The sequence below is a fragment of the Euprymna scolopes genome, chromosome 43 (genome assembly GCF_053919585.1).
Source record: "Euprymna scolopes isolate OS-2025 chromosome 43, ASM5391958v1, whole genome shotgun sequence".
Taxonomy (NCBI): domain Eukaryota; kingdom Metazoa; phylum Mollusca; class Cephalopoda; order Sepiida; family Sepiolidae; genus Euprymna; species Euprymna scolopes.
In genome coordinates this window covers 13,717,317-13,729,949 of record NC_136524.1, presented here as the reverse complement: position 1 = coordinate 13,729,949, position 12,633 = coordinate 13,717,317, and positions in this window count along the sequence as shown.

Sequence of the window (12,633 nt, the reverse complement as noted above, 5' to 3'; positions counted from 1 at the left end):
GTGCTTTTAAGTCAAAGACACTAACGCCTCCATTGTATAAAAAAACATTGTTTAATGAATGCAATTATTGAAGATTGATGATGTCATAATAAAAAACAGCAGTTTTTGGTTAGCCAAATAACTAGTTTTAGGAGACGACTTTTTGTTGACCAGTCCTGTAACTCTTTCCTTCTCTATTGGTCTCTTAAAGGGCTTATCTTTTTAATTAGCCTGGTCCAGGGGATTGAAATCTGGTTGTGGAATATTATTTGTCTTAAAATGATTTTACCTTTATCTCCTTTTTATTTATTTATTTTATCATGCGTTTTACGGATCCACACAACAAGCACCTTACTATTTCTTATAGTAACATCAGAGGTCTTGGGTCAAACTTTTCTGATGTTCAGTTCTTTCTTTCAAATGCATCAGATAGTGTGATATTCTGGTCTTCTACATAAACTTCAAGATTTGTTCTTGTTATTGTTAGGTCATTTCTTTCTGATCAAAGAATTTGAGTAACTCTGAATGGTGTCTCTTCGTTTTCTTTTTCTATCAATGCTCGTCTTCCTCAAGGTTTTTTTCTAGGTTCAACACTGACTTTCCAGAGAATATTATTCAGAAAATTTTCTAGGCTCAATATTGACTTTCCAGAGAATATTATTCAGAAAATTTTCTAGGCTCAATATTGACTTTCCAGAGAATATTATTCAGAAAATTAACAAACTCATACTCGGAAAACTCGTTCATTTTTGCTAGGTAAGAAAACTGGTCCATTATTGAATAAATATCGATTGAAAACACATTTGATGACCGTTCTTGAAAGAGATATTACTTTTAAAAGTAACTACGTACCCTCATAATATTTTTTAAAATTATTTTTACTTGTTTACTCTTGTTTAAAAAAAATAAACTTGATCACAGAGTCAAGACACGAAAAGCGAAACCATATTTATTTAAAAAAATATTTTAGTTTTAACACATTTTGTGTTATTACAAAACAAAAATAAAAATAAAAAACTTATGTATTATCAAAGGAAGCAAATATTTTATTCAGAAGAATTAATTTACTTTAAACAATCCTTGTGTTATTATGAAACAAAAACAGAAAACAGGGTACTTATGTATTTTTAGTACTGCGCTGAAATAATAACATTATTTAAAAAAACATTCTTAAGGTAGGGTAGGGTGTTTTGTAACGATTCTGTGCTTCCACCTAACAATTTAATAAATAAAAAAAAGTGTTGCGAGTTGCATTTCAGTGAAAAGAGAAAAAGAACGAACAAAGATTTGAAGGAGGACATGAACACGCATGTGACGGGTATAAAGAGAAGTATATTTTATTTGGGACAGGAAGACGAAGCGGAGAGTAAAAAAGGGATTATGGGATTACAACGTAAAAGGGAGGTAATCATAAAATGGTCTATGATAAAAGTTATCGTACTTACTTTCAACACCCCCTTGCTCTCAGAATATTATTTATTTTTCTCTTTACAAAACCAAAGATATGTAAGAGCAGATTAGTGTCAGTTTAGGGTCCGAATAAAAACTTTTAAACTTGTCCAGCTTCGTCCGGGTTGGAGGTTTTGTCATGATGTCGGCGATCATGGCTGCTGTTGGACACTAAATTATTTGTATTTTGTTTTTAGAGCTTCTCTGATAAAATAGTACTTAATGTCGATGAATGGGGTCCTTAGAAGGCGCTTTGACTGTCTCCGATTATTTTGATGGGGACATGTTCTCGGTGTGGATCTATTTCCTTTGTTTGGTTATACCCTTTTGCGACGAACCTAGCCTTGTATTTAGGGGACCTGTCAGCATTTTCTTTGATCTTATACATCCATCTACTGCTTACTGTCGTTCTGCCTTTAGGTAAGAGTGTTAGATGGTATACATTGTTTTCCTTTAAGGAGTCAATTTCTTCCCGAATCGCTTGGATCCAATAGTATGTCGCTGGGGAAGTCACAGCTTCTCTGTAAGTACGGAGTATGCCATGTGCGGCCTTGTAGCAGTAGTCAGTGTCGATTAATGCGTAGCTGCTCCCATCCTGGACTACTGTCACATAATCTTCTAGGTAGCTGGGCATTTTGTGCTCGTGTGTTGGGTATCTTTGCGTACAGCTAGTTTCTACTGTAGACTCAGTTTGTTTGTCGGTATTGGACCGTTCAGGGTTTTCCCTTGACTTTAAATTTTTTATTAAGTTTCTTGGGAGAAAATTTGTGTCATCATCGCTTGATGAGTGGGTTTGTGTTTAAGCATGATGGTCATTGGTGTTGCTGGTGAATTTTACCAGTCTGTGTTTAGACACTTTCCTGTTTTCCGGGTGGTAGATAATATATGCCGGGCTGTTTATATCATATCCGATGAAGATTCCCCTCTGGCACCTTAGGTCTAGCTTTCTTTTTATGTTGGAGTAGGCATAGCAAGGCAAACCGAAAATGTGCATCCTTGATAAATTCGGTTTTCTCCCAGTCATTTTGTAGTAGGGCGTCTGTTTTAGACCGTTATTGAAGCATCTGTTTTGTATAACTGCAGATGTCATAACTGCATAGCTCTACAGTGTTTTCAGTAAGCCACTTTCTATGATAAGACATCTTGCCATTTCAAATAGAGTTTGCCAGTTTCTTTCGGCCGTTCCGTTTTGATGAGGCGAGAATGGCGCTGAGGTCTTGTGTTTTATGTTGTTATGGCAGAGTAGTTTTCTGAAGTCGTTTGACTTCAATTCCGAACCATTATCCGACCTTAGTATTTTTATTTTGCTGTATGGGGAAATATCTGCAAGGAATTTTTCGGTGGCAAGTGTGGTGTCACTTTTACTTTTAATAAAATATACAAATACGATGCCAGAAAAGTCATCAGTGGAGGAGATGGCGTATTTGTTCCCATCTGAATCCGCTGGTTCTATGGGGCCGGCTAGGTCTGAATGTACTAAATGCAGAATATTTGTCGCTCTTTTGTCGGGAGATTTATTTCTTTTCTAGGGAAATTTTCTTGGATGCAGACGTTGCAGTTTTTGTTGTTTGCAGTCTTATTTTTTATTTTCAACCACATCGGGTAGTTTTGTTATGTCGTCGTAATTGTAATGGCCGAGTATTTTATGCCACGTGTGGATATTATCGTGTCATTGATGGCAACTGTCTTCTACATTTCCTTCCTCCATAGTTTTTAGGAAGTATAATCTGTTGCACACATATATTTTGAATTTTGTTCCGTTTTTATGTTTTAGTTTTAGTATATTCCTGTCTTCTTCGAAAATAACTGCCGCTCTGTTTTGGGTCGCAGTTTTCACAGAAAATATATCCTGTGGGTATGAAGGTATAAGTAGTGCCCCTTTTAAAGTAGTCGTAATGGAGTTTCCGTTAGTATCTAAAAGGCAGACTTCTGTCTGTCAACTCCATGTAGTGGTTCTCAGAACGAAATGTTGGATCGAAGTTCTTAAATTTCTTTGCGTCTGTTATAATATGCAAAGTGACCTCTGTGTCAACTAGTAGATTCGTATGCAGTATTAAGTTCTGGGTATAGAAGTAGTTCTCCATTTTGAATGCGAAGGAGTTTTCTTCGGTGTCTGGTGCCTTTTTCATTGTATCTTTTTTTTTTTTTTTTTTTTTTTTTTTTTATTACATTTTCACCCCAAACAAGGCAAATTGCCACTTTGGTGTAGGGGGCTACTATCAGGGGCAACAACTACTGGGGTACTATGTAGGGATTTGGGCAGCAAGGTGTCGGTTCACGTTACACTTGAACTTCTGCACGTCAGTACTGTTGGGGAAGCAGGGACCTGGAATGGAATTCCAGAGTCTTGCGGTTCTGGGGAAGAAACTATTGGAGTAAAAAGATCTTTTACATCTAGGGACCTCTACAGTGTGGGGGTGGGATCTAGTAGCCTGTCGGGTTTGTCGAGGGTGCTCGCGTCGTGGGGGCACAAGTGATTGCAGTTCATCAGAGCATTCACCACTAAAATACTTGTAGAACAGGCAGAGGGATGCAACATTTCGTCGATGGGACAGAGGCTGAAGCTTAGATGCCAGTTCAGGGCCTATCAGATTTGCGACTCTCTTTTGAACCTTGTCAAGGAGCGAGAGACTAGTAGCAGATGCACCAGCCCAGATGTGGCAGCAATACTCCATACATGGGCGAATGGTGGCCTTATAGAGGTACAGGATACTTTCGGGTGTTAGTAGTTTTCTAGCACGGTAAAGAGAGCCCACCTTTCTTGCAGCGGCCCTGGCAATGCCTTCAATGTAATTGTTCCAACTCATGTTTCCTGTGAACGTTAGGCCAAGGAGTTTGAAAGATGGACTCTCAGATAAAGAGTCGTTGGCCATTGCTATTGGTGGTAGAGAGGGTTTCTTGTAATTATTGAATGAAACTAGTTTAGTCTTGGCAGCATTGAACGCGACCAACCACTTTTGTCCCCATTCCACTACAGATTGGAGGTCTTCCTCTAGTGTTTCTGCCATTTCTTTAGAAATGTGTTCATTCGTCTTCCTGTCGTGTCTGCCATAGAGTGTAGTGTCATCAGCATATATACCCATCTCAGAGGCAATGTTGTCGGGGAGGTCATTTATGAATATCAGGAACAATAGAGGTCCAAGGATAGAACCCTGGGGCACTCCCGCATTTATATCATATTGTTTAGATGTGCGACCGTCGAGGACTACCTGGATTTTTCTCTTATCTAAGAAGGATTTAATTATGTTAAGTATTCTACCAGTGATACCGTATGATCTGATTTTACTGAGGAGACCCTCATGCCATACCCTGTCAAAAGCCTTAGATATATCTAGAGCTACCGCTCTGCCTTCCCCCGCTTTGTCCAGTGATTGGTATATACGTTCAGAGATCACGGTGAGGATGTCTGCTGTGGAACGGGCTTGTCTAAATCCATATTGTTTGTCAGTCAGTAGTTTAGCATCTGTAAGATGATGGATTAGAGCGTGGTTAATTATGGTCTCAAATATTTTGGCAAAAAGTGGAAGGAGGCTAATGGGGCGATAATTAGATGGGTCTGTCCTTTCGCCAGAATTCTTGAATACTGGTACAACAGAAGCAGTTTTCCAACAGCCCGGAAAGCAAGCTTCATTAAGACATTTGTTGTAGAGTTTGGAGAGAACTGGAGCTACTTCGGCTGAGCACTTTTTTAATAGCACAGCTGGGATAAGATCGGGTCCACATGCTTTTGAGGTGTCAAGGTTTTTTATGATAGCATGCACCTGAGCAGGGGTGGTTTTCAGATCGTCTAGTGTGGCGTCTGTCCGCATAGGAAAGTCAGGTAGGGGGTGGTTGGAAGGGTCCAGTGTGGAGTTTGAGGCAAACCGACTGGCAAGCATGTTAGCCTTGTCGGTTGCTGAGGAGACAACCTCGTGATTGTTGGTTAGTGGGGGAATTGTCGATTGCCCATTATTTACTACACTGTTGTAGATTTTCCAGAAGTCTCGAGTTCCTAGTTTTTGTGCTTCGATGCGCTTTTTAGTGGTTTCCGTAAATTCTCTCTTAGCTGTCGCTATTTCTTTCTTAACGTTATTTCTAGCTTCTATATACTTCAGTCTGTTTGAACTGGACTTATGTCGGTTAAACCTACGGTATGCATGCTGCTTTTGAGTAATGGCAGTTGCACAAGTCGACGTAAACCATTGGGGAGAGTGGGGCTTACTATAAAATTTCCGCATGGGAACATGCGCTTCGATTGCAGTTTTGAACCAGTCAGTGGTCTCGTTTGCACTCTGTTCAGCAGGGAGAGAGAAAATATTTTTCCATGGAGCATCTCTAATTAGTTCCCTGATGGCTTCCCAGTCAGCCTTATTATAATATCTCGTTGTTTTGAGCACTGGCTCTTCAGTTTTTCGCTTATAATGGCAGAACTCCCTTTTATGGGTGTTACTTTTACAGTAACTACACCACTGTTTTTGCTGTTTGTTTTTTTTGTTGGGACATTCTTTCGATAAATGTCCTTTTCCACCGCATGTAAAGCACGATATTTCACGTTCATAATGGTGGTGATGGCTCTCCATCGTATTCTCTGAAAAAGACGATGTCAATTTCATCACTTCGTCACTGGTCGACTGGATTTTATGTTTCAGTGTTTCGCCAAAACCATAGAGTTCTGTTTGAAATTCCAGGAATGTTATTTCTTTGTTGCTGTGTGTCGTAGCAGCTTGGTAGTCCTTTTAATATCATGGTGATAATTAGGGCATCGTCAACTGTTTGTCCAGCATTTCTCAGAGCTGTTAAAATTGTCTCGGTTCTTATCACATATTCTGTGACGCTTTCGTCTCCTTTCTTTTTGAAAGACGTGAGTTGGGTGTACAGGGAGATTACCCTTGGTTTTCCTTTGCTTGCGTTGTGTTCGCATAATATTTTGAGAGTTTTTCTCCCATTATCTGTAGCTTCTCTCATTACTAAGGATAAATTTTTATCATCCAAAAACTGTACAAGTTCGGCGTAAGCATCTTCATTTCTCTCAGTGTCGCTTCCGTCTCTATTAGGGTGTATACCTAAAATGGTGTCTTTTAAGCCGTGTATGCGTAAATGACATAAAAATTTTATCTCCCAAATTTCATATTTGGTTTCATCTCCGTCAAATAAAAGTCTGTTCCATCGGCTTCCATTATCTCTCCTGGACACATGACCTGTTGTGAGTTGCATTTCAGTGAAAAGAGAAAAGGAACTGGAACAAAGATTTGAAAGAGGACACGAACATGTGTGTGACGGGTATAAAGAGAAGTATATTTTTTTGAGACAGGAACAGGAAGTGAGGGAGTGAAAAAAGGGATTATGGGATTACAATGTAAAATGGAGGTAATCATAAAAGCATCTATGATAAAAGTTATCGTACTTACTTTCAACCAAAAGATATTGCAAAACTGAAATTTAATCTGAAAAAACTATTTAAAAATAGCGCGATACCAAAAATACATAAGCACCGAAAACACTTCTTGTATTATTTAATAATATAGGAATTTTTTTTTTTTTTGTTTAAAAGTCATTTCGGGAGCACTTCTGCAATATGCAGATGGCGGCTATTGTTAGGGGGCGATAACTCCAATTTCTTCTTGGTTAAATAACACAGCAAATACGTAACAAACAAGATTTTTTTCCGAACAGAAAAATATTTGAAAACCAAAACATGTATCAATATATAATTTTAAAACATTTATTTAAAAGTAACAAAATATGATTTTAATAAAACAATTTTGTAATAAAAACAATTTTGGATTTTTGTGAAGTGAAAATAGCTTCTTTTTTTTTTTTACAAACAAATAAATAATTTAAATGAAACATTTTTTTGAATTAAAACAACTTTGAAGGGTCAACAACAAATTAATAACTTAAATGTTGGGTTTGTATTACTGTACACATAGATTCGAAAAAATTGTCAAAAAAAACAAATACAGGGTGAACAGAAAGTCCTTGGACCACTTTTAGTTTTAAAATTAAATATTGTTAAAATCACTTTTTCTCTTTTCGAATAAAGTAAGTATTTAGTCTAACTATTGATCTAATTATTTTCAACAAAAATATTAAAATAATTTTGTTTAAACTTTCAGAAAAATGAGCAAATGAGAGGTCATAATTCAGCTTCATTGCGCGGGAAGGACAAACTCAGAGATTATTAAGCTCTTGAAAGTGGCTAAATCCACCGTGTACCATGTTGTGAACAGATTTAAGGAACTTGGTACATCTGAAGACCATCCTAGGAGTGGAAGACCTCGCACTGCTCAAACAAAGAAGGTGATTAAAGCTGTCCGAGAGAGGGTAGGGAGGAACCCGAAGAGATCTGCAAGGCAAATGGCTAAAGACATGAATGTGAGCGTGACCTCGATGAGAACCATCGTAAAAAACGATCTCCAGTTGTCCCCCTACAAGATGAGAAAGAGACAGTACCTCACACCTGCCCAAAAGCACAAGAGACTTGAAAGAGCAAAGCTTCTTCTTGGAGAACTGAAGGCTGGCACGGCAGAGCGAGAGATCGTTTTTTCTGATGAAAAACTCTTCACAATTGAAGCGACTGTTAACAATCAGAACGACAGAGTTTACGCAAAATCTTCAGCAGACATTGATGACTCCGTGAGAATAGTTTTCCGCCGAAAAAAGCCGTCTTCCCTCATGGTGTGGGCTGCAGTCTCCAAATCTTGGAAGTCGCCTCTGATTTTCGTGGAGCAGGGGGGTTAAGATCAACACAGATCGCTACATTAACGATATTTTGGTTCCAGAATTTGAAGAGATGTAGAAACACTTCAAAGATCAGCCTTTCACCTTCCAACAAAATGGAGCACCATCCCACACCTCCAGAAAAAACTCCGGACTGGTGCCAACGTCATTTTCCAAGATTCTGGAGTAAGGAGATGTGGCCTCCTGCATCGCCTGATTTGAATCCCATGGATTTTTCGGTGTGGTCTTTGTTGGAGGCAAAGGTCTGTTCTGTTGCTCATCTAAGTGTTGATGCTTTGAAGACATCTCTTCTGAGTGAATGGGCTAAAATACCTCAGGAAACGCTGCGTGCCTCGGTTGGTAACTTCAGACAGAGAATTGAACGTCTAATCGAAAGGAAGGGACATCACATTGAAAATAAATAATTTTAATTTATTCTTGGTTTCCTAACTTATAATTTTCATTCATGTTTAATTTATATTTTTGCAATTTTCTATTAATAAACCACTTTTGAATTGGTCCAAGGACTTTCTGTTCACCCTGTATATAACAAATAAATGTTATCAAAGGCAAGATAAGTTACTTTTCTACCTAACTGGATAATTTTTTAGTGTTTTTATTTAATGTAACATGTTTATTCAGCTCGAAAAACATACATTGTTTACCGTTGTATTTAAAAATTATAAATGGCGCCATACTCTTTATTGACCACAGTAAGTTTGGGAAAAGGAGTTAAGAATTAAAAACTATACAAAATACTGTTAGAAACTCACTTAATATATGTTACTGTGACATAAACTGACATTATTCGGTGGGTTTTTAACAGTATTTCATATAGTTTTTTATTTTTAACTTCTTTTCCCAAACTTACTATGTTCAACAAAGAGTGTGGCGCCATTTGTAATTTTGAAATACATCGGTAAACATGGTTTTTGAGCTGAATAAACATGTTACATTAAATAAAAACACTAAAAACTTATCAAGTTAGGTAGAAAAGTAACTTATCTTGCCATTGATAAAATTTCTTTGTTATATATTTGTTATTTGACAACTTTTTCGAATCTATGTGTGTAGTAATACAAACCGTAAATGTTTTTTGACCGAGAAGCATCACCTGGCGATTAGTGAAACACACGAAGAAAAGATGGCCACCATTCGCATACTGCACAACTGCCTTTTGTTGTTTTGTGAACACAAAAAGTGTTAAATCTAAATTAATTTTTCCAAATAAAATATTTGTTTTATTTTTTGATAATAAATTTGAAGTGTTTTCTCTTTTTTGTTGGTTTGTTTTGGAATAAAACAAGGAATGTTAAAAATAAAGTAATTTTTTTTTATTAATATATCGTTTTGTTTTCATGGGTGCCTGGAAAACTCGTCCCGGGAAAACTCGTCTCTGGAAAACTTGTCTCCGGAAAACTCGACCCCGGAAAACTCGACCCCGGAAAACTCGACCCCAGAAAACTCGACCCTGGAAAACTCGTCCCCTTTCGCTAGGTAGGAAAACTGGTCCCTTATTGAATAAATATCGATTGAAAACACATTTTATGACCGTTCTTGAAGGAGATATTGTTTATTTAAAATAGACTATAGCCCCCCATAATATTTTAAAAAAATATTTTTACTTGTTTAATATTTTTTGTTTTTTTTTAAATAAAATCGATTTTCTAAGTGTCCGGCTAAGTTCTTAGTGGTTTCACTTATTTTAAAGCGTTTATTATGTTCATAAACGAGACTGCATTTTTTTTTATATTAATATAAAAAGAATTTACTTATTTTCTGTTGTTTATAAAAGGGTAAAATCGATTTTTCTACCTCGCTGATTATGTTGTTTGTTGTTTAATTTATTTGGAATCATTTATTCGGTAAAGAAAAAAACCCACAGAAAACAAACAAAAAACATGTCGAGTGTTACGTGAGAACGAGAAATAAGATTTAATACCCTCATGTCCGATATTATTTCTCGTTCTCATGTAACATTCGGTGCTATTTTTTTATTTATTTTTTTTTTTTACACTCAGTAAACTCTTCAAATTAAATCAAACCACTAACAACTTAGCCAGCTAGGTAGAAAATTCGATTTTGCCCTTTTAAGAATAACAGTAAATAGGTATAAATATTTAAAAAATATTATGCGGTCTATAGGCTCGTTTTTGAACAGAATAAACGCTTTAAAATAAGTGAAACCTATAAAAACTTAGCCAGTTAGGTAGAAAACAGACATTTAGAAAATCGATTTTATTTTTAAAAAAGCAACAGTAAATAAGTAAAAAAATGTTTTTTAAATATTATGAAGGGTATAGTCTCTTTTAAAAATAATACCTCCTTCAAGCCCGGTCATAAAATGTGTTTTCAATCGATATTTATTCAATAAGGGACCAGTTTTCCTACCTAGCAAAAAGGGACGAGTTTTCTTAAATCCATTAGTTAAGTAACTTCAATCAAATAAAAACAATTTAAATAGGTCATCATAACTTTTTTTCAATAAATAAAGTAGGTCATGATAACACAATTTAATTTTATCTAAATAAGTATATAAAAAAAAATAATTTAATAAATTATTATGCATTAAGATTTTGATGGTATATTTATTATAATTAGATTGAGACATTAAGATTTGATTTTAAATTAAAAAATGAATTAAAAATATTTTTAACCTCATGAATATGATTGTTCTTTCGCCATAAATAACCACAAATAAATAAATAAATAAATTCATGTGCAGATAATTTTTTTTTTTTAAATGAATAAAAGGTTTAAGGGTAAAAAAAGAAGGAAAATCAGCTGGCCCATTTGGCATAGTACTATTTTTTTTACCTTTTTGCAATTTTATCTCAATCTTTTTTGTTGTTTTTTACATTTTTATGTTTTTTGTTCTATAAAACTGACACAAGTTAATAAAAAATGGCACAAAGCAAGAAACATTCAGTAACAGAAAATCAGGATTGTCTAAGAGGAGCACTGTAGGCTCCTTTCCCGTTTATTTTGAAATAGAGACTAATATCACAGCCAACAAGATATAGTTAACTGAAAAATGCCTGTATGCAATGAATGTAAGATTTGTCGAACTGTTACGTTGGTGTGTGTCTCTCGCTGTTAGCTGGTGAGGAGGAAAGTCTATTGTAGTATAGAGAGAGAATGAGAAAAAGTCAATCCAGGCCATGGAGATAGAAAACATATAAAGTGTACATACTGTCTGTTAGCCCCTTTCGGCGTGCCCGCGCGCATCACGTTCCCTGCTACTATGTATGGGGCACAAGCTAACAGACAGCATGTACACTTTATACGTTTTCTATCTCCATGGCCTGGATTGACTTTTTCTCATTCTCTCTCTATACTACAATACACTTTCCTCCTCACCAGCTAACAGCGAGAGACGCACACCAAACTGAATTGACTTTCTCTCTTTCTCTCTCTATGACAATAGACTTTCCTTCTCACCAGTAAACAGCGAGAGACGAATGCGAACATGAACACGTGTTGTACCCTTTTCTTTCATGTGTTTCTTCACGAAATAAATCCTAGTTCGTTTAATTCAAGTAAACGCGTTGTTCGTTCCTTCCTCAAAGCAATTCATTTTTCCTTTCCCAATTCAAATCATTTCTCCTATCTTGTATGATTGGGGGATACGTATAATATATCCACCAGTCCACTACAATACTCTAGTTTTAACACTTTTTGCTGTCATTACGAAACAAAAATAAAGAAAGAAAACACATATTATCAAAGAAAGCAATTATTTTATTTAGAAGAATTAATTCAGCTTAAATAATTCTTGTGTTATTACAAAACAACAAAAAAGAAAACACGGTCTTATGTAATTTTGGTACTGCGCTGAAATAATAACATTATTATTTCGAACGCCAGGCAGGAAGGTATCGTTTAAAAGTCATTTCGGGGGCACTTGTGCGGTACTTAAAAATATACAAATTTATTTTATTTTGGAGGTGGGGGGGGGGGCTCGTTTTAAAACTATATCTACCTCAGTATTTTCTTTAATTTTCGGACATTTTTTTGTTAAAAATTATTTACTAAGTAATGTTTAGTTTGACATTACTTGTTATTTCTTTTTAATTAAATAAACTCTTTAAAATAAGTTTAAACACCAAAAACTTACAAAGCTAGGTAGAAAACGAAAACTTGGAAAAATCAATTTAATTTTTTAAAACAATAAACATGTAAAAATATTTTTTAAAATATTATTGGATATGCATTATTACCTAAAAATATACAAATTTATTTTCTTTTGGAGGGAGGGAGGCTCGTTTTATAACTATATCTACCTTACTATTTTCTTTAATTTTCTATTTTTGAGCAATTATCCTCCCAAGACGTGACCCTCTTATGTCGGACAATTTTTGTTCATAAGCAACACTCGACATTACTTTCTTTTTTTTTTTTTTTTTAACTAAATAACTTTTTAAAACAAGTTGAAAGACCAAAAACTTTCAAAGCTAGGTAGAAAACGAAAACTTAGAAAAATTATTAATTTTTTTTAAAACAACA